Below are 15,939 nucleotides of genomic sequence, written 5' to 3' on the forward strand. Positions count from 1 at the left end.
ATGCGTGCAAGCTGTGCAATTGGGAGGATTCGCCGTTTCTTAAACTAAGGGCTCTGAGCAGATCTGAGATAGTGTTGCTTCCCTCTAAGCTGTTTTGCACAAAAACATACCTGTTTTATTTTTTCTGGAGCCACAGCAGCATGTTTAATATCAATAACGGTACTGAAACAAGGCAGCCATAGAATTTCTGGATGTAACGTAATAAAGACTTGAAAAATAGCAGTACTATTATAAAATTGTAAAAATATGTCAATCTTTGCTTACTCTTCCTCCATCTGTGTTAGATAAGGAAAGCACTTGGGTGATCTTATATGATGTTATCAGACTTTTTAAAAATTTATTTATTCATTTATTTTTGGGTACGTTGGGTCTTTGTTGCTGCACGTGGGCTTTCTCTAGCTGTCGCGAGCAGGGGCTACTCTTTGTTGCGGTACGGGGCCTTCTCCCTGTGGTGGCTTCTCTTGTTGCAGAGCACGGGTTCTAGGCCCATGGGCTCCGCAGTTGCAGTTCGCGGGCTCTAGAGCGCAGGCTCAGTAGTTGTGGCTCACGGGCTTAGTTGCTCTGTGGCATGTGGGATCTTCCCAGACCAGGGATTGAACCCATGTCCCCTGCACTGACAGGCAGATTCTTATCCACTGCACCATCAGGGAAGTCCCATCAGATACTTTTGTGATGCTTGTGGGGTAGGCTGGGATTTCCACACGAATCAAGTATAAAAATAAGACTTAACCTTGCAGTGAATGCACGCATTTTCATTTTATTTATTTATTTATTTTTATTTTCTTTTAAAGTATAGTTTATGTAAAATATTATATAAATTACAGGTGTACAATATAGTGAGTCACAATTTTTAAACGTTACACTCCATTTATAGTTATTATAAAATATTGGCTGTATTCCCCATGTTGTACAATATATCTTTATAGCTTATTTTATACATAATAATTTGCACCTCTTAATCCCCTACCCCTATATTGTCCCTCTCATTTCCCTCTCCCCACTGGTAACTGCTAGTTTGTTCTCTATATCTTTGAGTTGGCTTCTTTTTTGTTATATTCACTAGTTTGTTTTATTTTTTAGATTCCATGTATAAGTGATATCATACAGTATTTGTCTTTCTCTGACTTATTTCCCTTAGCATAATACCCTCCAAGTCCATCTATTTTGCTGCAAATGGCAAAGTTTCATTCTTTTTATGGCTGAGTAATATTCCATTGTATATATGTATACCACATCTTCTTAATCCATTCATCATTTAGGTTGCTTCCATATCTTGGCCACTGTAAATAATGCTGCTATGAACATTGGGGTACATTGTCATTTTATTTATTTCTTGGCTTCTACTCTTTTTAGTCATAGATAATTTTAGAATTTTCCTACCCTCTTGGCCTCAAGGCTTTCCCAACTTCCAGTCTCTCTATTTAATGGATCTGACCCATTCAGTAATTGCTAATATTTATTGGATGCTATCCCAAGCACTTCATGCCTCTTACCATTTAATTTTTGCAGCAACTCTTTGTGGTAAGTATTATTATTACTCCAATTTTTGAGATGGGGGATCTGAGACCATGTCAGTGAACAAGGTGCTGAAGTAAGTGGAGGAGCCAGGTTTCAGCCCTGACACTTGGTGAGCATTTTCTGTGGTCTTCACCAGCACTGTACGAAATCTCCTATGTGTCCTTCTCCAAGCCAGCAGTTGTCAAAGTTGAGCATGTCTCACAATCACTTGGAGGACATGTAAAACCCATCTCCAAAGTTGGGGAATCAGTAGTTCTGGATAGGGCCCAGGATTCTGCATTTCTAACAAGCTCCTGGGTGATGCTGATGCTTCTGCTTCCAGGCCCACGTGAACCTTGAGAACCTCAGTGTAAATCACTTCCCAAGTCAAGGATCGTGTCCTCTTTGTCTAATTGTTTACTATATGCACAAAGGCTTTGAAGGTATAAAATGCCACCTAAATGTAAAGCACTATGCTTTTTAGAGCTCTATCTGAGCAAAACAAATCTCATTTCGTGAGCAAACACAATATATACACAGTTATAACGTACACAGACACACACACACACACACGGGAATAAATGGTTGGATATTTCAAAGTTCCATTTAAAGGCTTTCACTGCTTTGTATAGGTTGCCTGTGCCTGGCGGGTATGAGGCATCTTCCTGTGATTGGCAGGTTAATCTCTTAAGGACCAAGCTGTTTTTCCTTAAACAGCATACTGAGGTACATGGCACTGAGTTTGAATTCAGACTCAAAGGGATCACACTGAATGGAGTTCACAGCCAACAGCAGGTAGCTGCCAGCCAAGGTTGCTATCTCACAGGTGTAACCCCAAGCTCAGGAGGGAGCAGGTGGCGTGATCAAGAGACTTTAAAGAGATTGCTGAAGGCGAAAGGAAGCAGTGCCTAGGAAGAAACTCTTTTGAATAAAGATTAGTTTTCGCATAAAGAATGTGATGACACGCATTCTTTTGAACTCTCTGTTCATTTATAACTACCATCTCCCTTCCTTCAGAAACTTTATTTTCTATATCTAGTTACAGAACGCTGGGAATACCTCTGAGATGGTTAAAAAAAAGATGATTCTATATGTTTCACTGCTATTCTTTGTCTTTATTCTTGCTGCATACGTTAAAAATGTTAAGTGTAAGCCAAGACAGACAACTGTTTTGACTTTTTGACACTTTACATGTTTATGTTAAAACATGAAATGAGGTTCCTCATTTTCTACAGAAAATTAAAACCAAACTACTCACTTTGGTGTACCAAATATTTATTGAGTGCTTACCAAAGTGTTTGGGATCCTGGCAGGCAGTGCCCTCAGATAGACAGGCATACCCGGTTTTAGCACGCCTCACTTTATTGTACTTTCAGATATTGTGGGTTTTTATTTTTAAAAACTGAAAGTTTGTGGCAACTCTGCATTAAGCAAGTCTATCAGCACCATTTTTTTCCAACAACATTTGCTCACATTGTATCTCTGTGTCATATTTTTGTACTTCTTGCAATATTTCAGACTTTTTCGTTATTATATTTGTTACGATGATCTGTGATCAGTGATCTTTCATGTTACTATTGCCTAGAGATCACAGCACACTGAAGGCTCAGATTATGGCGAATGTTTTTTAACCATAAGTATTTTTCATGAGATGTATACATTTTTTAGACATGCTATTGTACAATTTATAGACTAAGGTATAATGTAAACATTACTTTTATATGCACAAGGAAATCAGAAAATTTGTGTGACTCTCTTTACTGCATTGGTCTGGAACTGAACCCACACTGTCTCTGAGGTTTGCCTCTATTAGATTCTTTTCCTACACTCAAAGGACTTGATCTCACGTAGAGGATTGTTAAGAAAAGCTTTTTAGAACCTGGGTAGCCACATGTAAATCAATGAAATTAGAGCACTCCCTCATACCCTACACAAAAATAAACTGAAAATGGCTTAAAGACTTAAATATAAGACACGGCACCATAAAACTCCTAGAAGAGAACATAGGTAAAACATTTTCTGACATAAATCATAGCATTGTTTTCTTAGGTCAGTCTCCCAAGGCAATAGAAATAAAAGCAAAAATAAACAAATGGGACCTAATCATACTTATAAGCTTTTGCACAGCAAAGGAAGCCATAAACAAAATGAAAAGACAACCCACAGAATGGGAGAAAATATTTGCAAACAATGCAACAAACAGGGGCTTAATTTCCAAAGTTTACAAGCAGCTCACATGACTCAATAACAAAAAAAAAATAACCCAATCAAAAAATGGGCAGAAGACCTAAACAGACATTTCTCCAAAGAAGACACAGAGATGGGCAATAGGCACATGAAAAGATTCTCAACATTGCTAATTATTAGAGAAACACATATCAAAACTACAATGAGGTATCACCTCACACTGGTCAGAAAGCCATCATTCAAAAGTCTACAAGTAATAAATACTGGAGAAGAGACCTTCAAGATGTCGGAAGAGTAAGAGGTAGAGATCACCTTCCTCCCCGCAAATACATCAGAAATGCATCTACATGTGGAACAACTCCTACAGAACACCTACTGAATGCTGGCAGAAGACCTCAGACCTCCCAAAAGGCAAGAAACTCCCCACGTACCTGGGTAGGGCAAAAGAAAAAAGGAAAAACAGAGACAAAAGAATAGGGACAGGACCTGCACCTCTGGGAGGGAGCTGTGAAGGAGGAAAAGTCTCCACACACTAGGAAGCCCCTTCACTGGTGGAGAGGGGTGGTGGACGGGGGGAAGCTTCGGAGCCATGGAGTAGAGCGCAGCAACAGGGGTGCAGAGGGTAAAGCGGAGAGATTCCCTCACAGAGGATTGGTGCCGACCAGCACTCACCAGCCCGAGAGGCTTGTCTGCTCACCTGCTGGGGTGCGTGGGGGCTGGGGGCTGGGAGCTGAGGCTTGGGCTTCAGAGGTCAGATCCCAGGGAGAGGACTGGGGTTGGCTGCGTGAACACAGCCTGAAGGGGGCTAGTGCGCCACAGGTAGCTGGGACGGAGTCCGGGAAAAAGTCTGGAACTGCCTAAGAGGTAAGAGACCATTGTTATGGGATGCGGGAGGAGAGGGGATTCAGATCACCGCCTAAACGAGCTCCAGAGACGGGCCCGGGCTGTGGCTATCAGCGCGGAAAACAGAGACGGGCATGAAACGCTAAGGCTGCCGCTGCAGCAACCAAGAAGCCTGTGTCCAAGCACAGGCCACTGTCCACACCTCCCCTCCCTGGTGACTGTGCAGCCTGCCACTGCCAGGGTCCCATGATCCAGGGCCAACTTCCCTGGGAGAACACACAGCATGCCTCAGGCTGTTGCAACGTCACGCTGGCTCGCCCTGCATTCTGTACCCCCCCCCCCGCCCTGGGTGAGCCAGAGCCCCATAATCAGGTGCTACTTTAACCGCGTCCTGTCTGAGTGAAGAACAGACGAACACAAGGAGGCTAAACAAAACACCACTAAGTAACCAAGAGATCACTGAAGAAATCAAAGAGGACATCAAAAAATACCTAGAGACACATGACAATGAAAACATGCTGACCCAAAACCTATGGGGTACAGCAAAAGCAGTTCTAAGAGGGAAGTTTATATCAATACAATCCTACCTCAAGAAACAAGAATCATCTCAAATAAACAACCTAACCTTACCCCTAAAGCAATTAGAGAAAGAAGAACAGAAGAACCCCCAAAGTTAGCAGAAGGAAAGAAATCATGAAGATCAGATCAGAAATAAATGAAAAAGAAATGAAGGAAACAATAGCAAAGATCAATAAAAGTAAAAGGTGGTTCTTTGAGATGATAAACAAAATTGATAAACCATTAGACTGACTCATCAAGAAAAAAAGGGAGAAGACTCACATCAATAGAGTTAGAAACGAAGAAGGAGAGTAAAATACAAAGGATCATGGGAGATTACTACAGGCAACTCTATGCCAGTAAAATGGACAACATGGAAGAAATGGACAGATTCTTAGAACAGCACAACCTTCAGAGACTGAACCAGGAAGAAATAGAAAATATAAACAAACCAGTCACAAGCACTGAAATCGAGTCTGTGATTAAAAATCTTCTAACAAGCTAAAGCCCAGGACCAGATGGCTTCACAGGCGAATTCTATCAAACATTTAGAGAAGAGCTAACACCTGTCCTTCTCAAACTCTTCCAAAATAGCAGAGGGAGGAACACTCCCAAACTCATTCTACGAGGCCACCATCACCCTCAAGACAAAAAATATCATATGATATCACTTATATGTGGAATCTAAAATATGATACCAATGAACTTATTTTCAAAACAGAAACAGACTCATAGCCATAGAAAACAAATTTAGGGTTACCAAAGGGGAAAGGGGAGGGGGAGGAATAAATTAGGAGTTTGGGAGTAGCAGATACAAACTACTATATGGGTGAGGGAAGAGGTTCCAGGATGAGGAAAGCCTCAAGACTTGAAAGAGCTTAGTGCTTCAGAGGAAGTCAGAGGAGGTCCATCCTGTCATAGGAGGAGCGGGATGAGGCTGAAGGGCAGGCAGGGACAAACTGGGCACCGGGGCCAAATAAAGCCAGATAATGATGTTAGGGAGGGTGAAGAATGAATGTCGGTTTGCAGTCCTCAAGGGCCTTTTAGGCATGTGATAAAAGTTCCATTTTTAAAAAATTTTTATTTTTCCAGCTTTACTTAGATATAATTGACATATCACATTGAGTAAGTTTAAGGTGTACAGCGTGTTGATTTGATCCACTTCTGTATTGCAAAATGATCACCACTGTAGCGTTAGCTAACACCTCCGTCCTGTCACATAATTACTGTTTTTTTTCTCGTACTGAGAACATTTAAGATCTACTCTCTTAGCAGCATTGAGGTGTATAATATGGTATCATTAGCTATAATCACCATCACTCCTTTTCCTTCCTAAAGCTTTAATGAAATATATCCTTCCTTGCTTTCATAGGGCTAACATTTTTATTGGGAACAAAGATCTTGAAGTTGAGTTGATATCCATGTGTGTGTGTACTGACCACAGGCATTCTCTTCTGAAGGATCAGTATGAAGTTCTAACAATAAAATAGTTATCAGATGTATTGAAATTAATGTTTGTGCTTTTAAAACTGCAATTTAAGATTTTTGAGAGCTCACGTCTTTTAAAAATGATCAAATATAGTCCTTTATTCCCAAAAGTGCCTCTGAGGGTGAAGAGGGTCCCCAGTAAGACCCAGAAACCTTTGACCCTCAGCCGTGAACTTCACCACAGGTGTAGTATCTTGTGATTTAAAGATGTGTTGACAGTGAGATATCACCTCACATTTGTTAGAACGGCTGTTATCACAAAGACAAAAAAATGACAAATGTTAGCAAGGATGTGGAGAAAAGGGAACCCTTGTGCATTGTTAGTGGGAACGTAAACTGGTGCAGCCACTGTGGAAAACAGTATGAGGTTCCCCAGAAAATTAAAAAATAGAACTGCTATCTTATCCAGCATCCACTTCTGGATATTCATCTGAAGAAAATGAAATCACTGTCTTGAAAAGATATCTGCAGCCCCATGTTAATTGCAGTATTTACCATACACACACACACACACACACACACACACTGGAATATAATTCAGCCATAAAAGACAAAGAAATCCTGCCATCGGAGACAACATAGATGGACCTTGAGGGCATTATGTTAAGTGAAATAAGTCAGAAAGACAAATACTGTATAATCTCACATGTGGAACCTTAAAACACACACACACACACACACACAGAACTCATACGTGCAGAGAACAGATTGGTAGTTGGCAGAGGCAGGTGGTGGAGTGGGAGGGCTGGGCGAAATGGGTGAAGTTGGTCAAAAGGTACAAACTTCCAGTTATAAGGTAATTTGTGGGAATGTAATGAACAGCGTGGTGACTGTCGTTACAGGTAACGTGTTGTATATTTGAAAGCTGCTCAGAGAGTACATCTTTGAAAGTTCTCATCACAAGGAAAACATTTCTAACTATGTGTGGTGATGGATGTTAACTAAACTTACTGTGGTGATCACTTTACAAGTGTATACATATAACAAATCATTATGTCCTACACCTGAAACATATGTCAATTATATCTCAGTTAAAAAATGTATTGAGGGCTTCCCTGGTGGCGCAGTGGTTGAGAGTCCGCCTGCCGATGCAGGGGACATGGGTTCGTGCCCCGGTCCGGGAAGATCCCACATGCCGCGGAGTGGCTGGGCCCGTGAGCCATGGCCGCTGAGCCTGTGCCTCCGGAGCCTGTGCTCCGCAACGGGAGAGGCCACAACAGTGAGAGGCCCGCGTATCGCAAAAAAAGAAAAAAGACAATGTATTGAGCCATCTCTCCCTGTAAGAAATGGGTCTCTCACCTTAAAGAGGGCAATATTTTTGTGATTGTTTTTCACATTTTTCCTTCACATTTTACTCTGTATCCCCACTACTGTGAGCAGTTCTATTCTTCACAGCAAGTTTTAAATACACATTTTTAAAATCTGATTAAGTAATGAGATAATTTACCACAGGGTCTCACATCCCGGTTAGTGGCACAGTCCAAAATATTTACGTTTTAAAAGGTCACAGATTCCATCATGGCTGTTCATTTCCAAGCTGTGATGTAAACAACAGAAACCGATACATCTAGGTCAAAAGCACCTAAAGCACTGCATGAAGCCTCCACATGGTATACAGAACCTCTCGGAGAGCAGTACAAAGCTGGTTGAAAGCCAAAATTGAAGCACAGTAACCTGGTCCCATCCCATCCAATTGTGTGAACAGCTTCCCTGCCCTATAAAACCCTATAAAAACAGGCTCAGGTGTTCAAGGAAAGATACCTGCTAATTTTCCAACTGACTTTTGCCTTTCAGTGCTTGGTTAACAGAGTGTCCCCGGCAGACACGAAACTGGGCACCCAGAATTTGTACAATCAAGCTAGTGGCGTTTAATAGCCAGAATGACTTGAAATCTGGAGGAACGTCACATCAGTCATACAAAGAACTTTCACAAACAGATTTTGGCAACAATTTAGAACAGTGTTCATTGATTCCACACACAAAAAATCTACTGTCTTAGCAACATTCATGTGCACAATGCAGTGTTATTAGGTATAATCACCATGCTGGAAAGTTCTATTTTTAATCTAGGCTTTTGAATCCTACTATTTTTTTTACTAGTATTGTTGTTGCTGCTGCTGCTGTTGTTGTTGTCATTATTATTATTATGGTTTCCTCTTGATATTGAGGAAAGGTTTTTTGAAAATTTCCTCTTGTCTCATGTGTACTGAAGGAAACCACCATCTTTGCATAGATCTCTTTCAGGAAGACCTCCTGTTGATTCAGATGCTCAACCACAGTTTGAGAATGTCTGGACCTAAATAGTTTGGGCATACAGCAGGGTCTTCTTTCAGGGTTGTGAAGAAACAAATCAATGGATTCTTTTGGGATAAATTAGTTCCCTTAGTTCAAGAGAATAGCGTATACCCTGGGAAGTGTGCCTATGTTGTCTGAAGTGAACATCATACCACAGTGCCATGTGTATAGTAGGTTTCTATAAAAATTTGTTGAGTGACTATTTTAAGTATGAACAGAATCAGAAACACTTTGCAGTCATCTTTGACTCATCCTTTCCTGTTCTGAACCAAAAACAACTTCTAGATTTTATGACCAAAACTGATTATTAAATATAAAGTAACATATTATTGGGATAAAATGGAAGACGCATATTATCATGCATTTGTCATTACTTTCTGATGGGAGCTGCCTCACATGGTACAGATTTAGAAATTGCAGCTTGTCTCTTTGCTTTTTTAAAAAAAATTTTTTATACAGCAGGTTATTAGTTATCAATTTTATACATATTAGTGTATACGTGTCAATCCCAATTTCCCAATTCATCCCACCACCACCACCACCACCCCTGCTTTCCCTCCTTGCTGTCCATACATTTGTTCTTTACATCTGTGTCTCTATTTCTGCCCTGCAGACCGGTTCATCGGTACCATTTTTCTAGATTCCACATATATGCGTTAATGTATGATATTTCTTTTTCTGACTTACTCCAATCTGCATGACAGTCTCTAGGTCCATCCACATCTCTATAAATAACGCAATTTTGTTCCTTTTTATGGCTGAGTAATATTCCATTGTATATATGTACCATATCTTTTTTATCCATTCATCTGTTGACGGGCATTTAGGTTGCTTCCATGACCTGGCTATTGTAAATAGTGCTGCAGTGAACATTGGGGTGCATGAGTCCTTTTGAATTCTGGTTTTCTCTGTGTATATGCCCATTAGTGGGATTCCTGGGTCATATGGTAATTCTATTTTTAGTTTTTTAAGGAACTTCCGTATTGTTCTCCATAGTCACTGTACCAATTTACATTCCCACCAACAATGCAGGAGGGTTCCCTTTTCTCCACACCCTCTCCAGCATTTGTTGTTTGTAGATTTTCTGATGATGCCCATTCTAACTGGTGTGAGGTGGTACCTCATTGTCGTTTTGATTTGCATTTCTCCAATAATTAGTGATGTTGAGCAGCTTTTCATGTGCGTCTTGGCCATCTGTATGTCTTCTTTGGAGAAATGTCTATTTAGGTCTTCTGCCCATTTATTGATTGGTTTGTTTGTTTTTTTAATATTGAGCTGCATGAGCTGTTTATATGTTTTGGAGATTAATTCTTTGTCTGTTGAATTGTTTGCAAATATTATCTCCCATTCTGAGTGTTGTCTTTTTGTTTTGTTCATAGTTTCCTTTGCTGTGCAAAAGCTTTTAAGTTTCATTAGATCATATTTGCTTATTTTTGTTTTTATTTCCATTACTCTAGGAGGTGGGTCAAAAAAAGCTCTTGCTGTGTTTTATGTCAAAGATGTGTTCTTCCTGTGTTTTCCTCTAAGAGTTTCATAGTATCTGGTCTTACATTTAGGTCTTTAATCCATTTTGAGTTTATTTTTGTGTATGGTGTTAGGGAGTGTTCTAATTTCATTCTTTTTGTCCAGTTTTCCCAGCACCGCTTACTGAAGAGACTGTCTTTTCTCCATTGTATAACCTTGCCTCCTTTGTCTTGGATTAGTTGACCATAGTTGTGTGGGTTTTCTCTGGGTATTCTATCCTGTTCCATTGATCTGTACTTCTGTTTTGGTGCCTATACCATATTGTCTGGCTTACTGTAGCTTTGTAGTATGGTCTGAAGTCAGGGAGTCTGATTCCTCCAGCTCCGTTTTTTCACTCAAGATTCCTTTGGCTATTCGAGGTCTTTTGTTTTTTCATACAAAGTTTTAGATTTTTTGTTCTAGTTCTGTAAAAAATGCCACTGGTAATTTGATAGGGACTGCATTGAATCTGTAGATTGCTTTGGGTAGTATAGTCATTTTCACTATATTGATTCTTCCAATCCAAAAACATGGTATATCTCTCCATCTGTTTGTGTCATCTTTGATTTCTTTCATCAGTGTCTTATAGTTTTCTGACTAAAGGTCTTTTACCTCCTTAGGTAGGTTTATACCTAGGTATTTTTTTCGTTTTTTTGAAGTGGTCAGTGTGACTGTTTCCTTAATTTCTATTTCTGATCTTTCATTGTTAGTGAACAGGAATGCAAGAGATTTCTGTGCATTAATTTTGTATCCTGCAACTTTACCAAATTCATTGATTAGCTGTACAAGTTTTCTGGTGGCATCTTTAGGATTCTCTATGTATAGTGTCATGTCATCTGCAAACAGTGACAGCTTTACTTCTTCTTTTCAAATTTGGATTCCTTTCATTTCTTTTTCTTCTCAGATTGCCATGGCTAGGACTTCCAAAACTATGTTGAATAATAGTGGCGAGAGTACACATCCTTGTCTTGTTCCTGATTTTAGAGGAAATGCTTTCAGTTTTTCACCATTGAGAATGATGTTTGCTGTGGGTTTGTCGTATATGGCCTTTATTATGTTGAGGTAGTTTCCCTCTATGTCCACTTGCTGGAGATTTTTTATCATAAATGGGTGTTGAATTTTGTCAAAAGCTTTTTCTGCATCCATTGAGATGATCATATGGTTTTTCTTCTTTAATTTGTTAATATGGTGTATCACACTGATTGATTAGCATATATTGAAGAATCCTTGCATCCCTGGGATAAATCCCACTTGATCATGGTGTATGATCCTTTAAATGTGTTGTTGCATTCTGTTTGTTCGTATTTTGTTGAGGATTTTTGCATCAATATTTATCAGTGATATTGGTCTGCAATTTTCTTTTTTTGTAGTATCTTTGTCTGGTTTTGGTATCAGGTTGATGGTGGCCTTATAGAATGAGCTTGGGAGTGTTCCTTCGTCTGCCATTTTTTGGAGGAATTTGAGAAGGATGGGTGTTAGCTATTCTCTAAATGTTTGATAGATTTCACCTGTGAAGCCATCTGGTCCTGGACTTTTGTTTGTTGGAAGACTTTGACACAGTTTCAATTTCATTACTTGTGATGGTCTGTTCATATTTTCTATTTCTTCCTCATTCAGTCTTGGAAAGTAATAGCTTTCTAAGAATTTGTCCATTTCTTCCGGGTTGTCTAGCTTATTGGCACAGAGTTGCTTGTAGTAGTCTCTTATGATGCTTTGTATTTCTGCAGTGTCCTTTGTAACTTCTCCTTTTTCATTTCTAATTTTATTGATTTGAGTCCTCTCCCTCTTTTTCTTGATGAGGCTGGCTAAAGCTTTATCAATTTTGTTTATCTTCTCAAAGGACCAGCTTTTAGTTTTATTGATCTTTGCTATTGTTTTCTTTCTTTCTATTTCATTTATTTCTGCTCTGATATTTATGATTTTTTTCCTTCTACTGACTTCGGGGTTTTTTTGTTCTTCTTTCTCTAGTTCCTTGAGGTGTAAAGTTGGATTGTTTATTTGAGATTTTTCTTGTGTCTTGAGGTAGGATTGTATAGCTATAAAGTTCCCTCTTAGAACTGCTTTTGCTGCATCCCATAGGTTTTGGATCGTCACGTTTTCATTGTCATTTGTCTCAAGGTATTTTCTGATTTCCTCTTTGCTTTCTTCAGTGATCTCTTGGTTGTTTAGTAATGTATTGTTTAGCCTCCACGTGTTTATGTTTTTTACATATTTTCCCCTGTGATTTCTTTCTAATCTCATAGCATTGTGGTCAGAAAAGATGCTTGATATGATTTCAATTTTCTTAAATTTACCATGGCTTGATTTGTGACCCAAGATGTGATCTATCGTGGAGAATGTTCTTGTGCACTTGAAAAGACAGTGTAATCTGCTGTTTTCGGATAGAATATCCTGTAAATATCAATTAAATCTATCTGGTCTGTTGTGTCATTTAAAGCTTGTGTTTCCTTATTCATTTTCTGTCTGGATGATCTGTCCATTTGTGTAACTGAGGTGTTAAAGTCCCCCATTATTATTGTGTTACTGTCAATTTCTCTTTTACAGCTGTTAGGATTTGCCTTATGAATTGAGGTGCTTCTATGTTGGGTGCATAAATATTTACAATTGTTCTATTTTCTTCTTGGATTGATCCCTTGATCATTATGTAGTGTCTTTCTTTGTCTCTTGTAATAGTCTTTATTTTAAAGTCTATTTTGTCTGATATGAGAATTGCTACTCCAGCTTTCCTTTGATTTCCATGTGCATGGAATATCTTTATCCATGCCCTCACTTTCAGTCTGTATGTGTCCCTAGGTCTCTTGTAGACAGCATATAAACAGTTCTTCGTTTTGTATCCATTCAGGCAGTCTATATCTTTTGGTTGGAGCATTTAATCCATTTACATTTAAGGTAATTATTGATATGTATGGTCCTATTACCATTTTCTTAATTGTTTTGGGTTTGTTTTTGTAGGTCCTTTTCTTCTCTTGTGTTTCCCACTTTGAGAAATTCCTTTAGCATTTGTTGTAGAGCTGGTTTGGTGCTGCTGAATTCTCTTAGCTTTTGCTTGTCTGTATAGCTTTCGATTTCTCCATCGAATCTGAATGCAGTCCTTGCCGGGTACAGTAATCTTGGTTGTAGGTTCTTCTCTTTCATCGCTTTAAATATATCATGCCACTCCCTTCTGGCTTGTAAAGTTTCTGCTGAGAAATGAGCTGTTATACTTAAAGGAGTTCCCTTGTATATTATTTGTCGTTTTTCCCTTGCTGCTTTCAATAGTTTTTCTTTGTCTTTAATTTTTGTCTGTTTGATTACTATGTGTCTCAGCGTGTTTCTCCTTGGGTTTATCCTGCCTGCGACTCTCTACGCTTCCTGGACTTGGGTGGCTCTTTCCTTTCCCATGTTAGGGAAGTTTTCGACTATAATCTCTTCAGTTATTTTCTAGCATTCTTTCTCTCTCTCTTCTCCTTCCGGGACCCCTATAACGTGAATGTTGGTGCGTCTACTGTCCCAGAAATCTTTTATGCTGTCTTCATTTCTTTTCATTCTTTTTTCTTTATTCTGTTCCTTGGCAGTAAATTCCACCATTCTGTCTTCCAGGTCACTTATCTGTTCTTCTGCTTCAGTTATTCTTCTCTTGATTCCTTCTAGTGTATTTTTCATTTCAGTTATTGTATTGTTCATCTCTGTTTGTTTGTTCTTTAGTTCTTCTAGGTGTTTGTTCTTTAATTCTTCTAGGTCTTTTTAAACATTTCTTGTATCCTCTCGATCTTTGCCTCCATTATTTTTTCCAAGGTCCTGGATCACCTTCACTATCATTATTCTGAATTCTTTTTCTGGAAGGTATCTCCACTTCATTTAGTTGTTTTTCTGGGGTTTTATTTTGTTCCTTCATCTGGTACATAGTCCTCTGCCTTTTCATTTTGTCTATCTTTCTGTGAATGTGGTTTTCATTCCATAGGCTGCAGGATTGTAATTCTTCTTGCTTCTACTGTCTATCCTCTGGTGGATGAGGCTATCTTACAGGCTTGCACAAGCTTCCTCATGGGAGGGGACTAGTTGTGGGTAGAGCTGGGTGTTGCTCTGGTGGGCAGAGCTCAGTAAAACTTTAATCTGCTTGTCTGCTGATGGGTGGGGCTGAGTTCCCTCCCTGTTGGTTGTTTGGCCTGATGTGACCCAGCACTGGAGCCTACAGGCTCTTTGGTGGGGCTAATGGCAGACTCCAGGAGGGCTTACACCAAGGAGTACTTCCCAGAAATTCTCCTGCCAGTGTCCTTGTCTCTTCCGTGAGCCACAGCCACCCCCCACCTCTGCAGGACACCCTCCAACACTAGCAGGTAGGTCTGGTTCAGTTTCCTATGGGGTCACTGCTCCTTCCTCCTGGGTCCTGATGCACATCTACTTTGTGTGCGCCCTGCAAGAGTGGAGTTTCTGTTTCCCCCAGTCCTGTTGAAGTCCTGCGATCAAATCCCACTAGCCTTCAAAGTCTGATTCTCTAGGAATTCCTCCTCCTGTTGCCGGACCCCCAGGTTGGGAAGCCTGATGTGGGGCTCAGAAGCTTCACTCCAGTGGGTGGACTTCTGTGGTATAAGTGTTCTCCAGTTTGTGAATCACCCACCCAGCAGTTACGGGATTTGATTTTATTGTGATTTCGCCCCTCCTACCGTCTCACTGCGGCTTCTCCTTTGTCTTTGGATGTGGGTTATCTTTTTTGGTGAGTTTCAGTGTCTTTCTTTTGATAATAGTTCAACAGTTAGTTGTGATTCTGGTGCTCTCACGAGAGGGAGTGAGCACATGTCCTTCTACTCCGCCATTGTCTCTTCTCTTTTTAATAAGGGAAAATTTCATGAGAACACTGAAAAATTAGCATCACTGATCTATGAGAACTCTTCCTGCAGGCAGAGGTAAAAATAACTTAAACACATTTTCATATCATTCATGAGCACTAATTGGTGAAAATGTAATGCCAAGAGAAACGGCGTACTGAGGAATTCCCCCTTCCATAAGGCAAAATGAATGAGAGTTGACTGAAATTATCATCACTCAAGCCAAAACTGTGTATTGGTTATCTACCACTGCATAACATACTATTCTAAAATGTAGTGGTGTAAAACAGCCAGCTCACTATGTTCATGGTTCTTTTGGTCAGAGATTCAGACAGGGCACAGCAAGGATAGATTTTCTCTGCCATGAAATGTCTGGAGCCTCAGCTGGGAAGATCTTAAGTCTGGAGTTAAGTTGATGGCTGGGGCTGGAATCATCTGTGGAATATGCCCTTTTATTTTCTGTATTTCTGATGATTTGACGTCTGGAGCCTTCCTGATGCTGGAGAGAGTGTGCTCTAAGGGTTAGCTAATTTTTAGAGATAGCAGACACATGCCCTTTCCTATGCAAAGCAACCAATCTACAGCCCATACCTCAACCACCTCCTTTATCAAGTTCACATTGAAAAGAGGAGCATGTGGAATGAGAGATATTATAGTGATCCTCCTTGGAAAATACAGTCTGCCCTAAGGTTTTCACTCTGTGCACCTCTCCTGAGGGGTAAAGGAGACCATTCCAGAGGGAAAAAAAAAACAGAAAACCCCA

Source organism: Delphinapterus leucas, chromosome 3 (assembly GCF_059928025.1).
Source record: "Delphinapterus leucas isolate spDelLeu-1000000601 "Yukka" chromosome 3, BTC_Dleu_Yukka2, whole genome shotgun sequence".
Taxonomy (NCBI): Eukaryota; Metazoa; Chordata; class Mammalia; order Artiodactyla; family Monodontidae; genus Delphinapterus; species Delphinapterus leucas.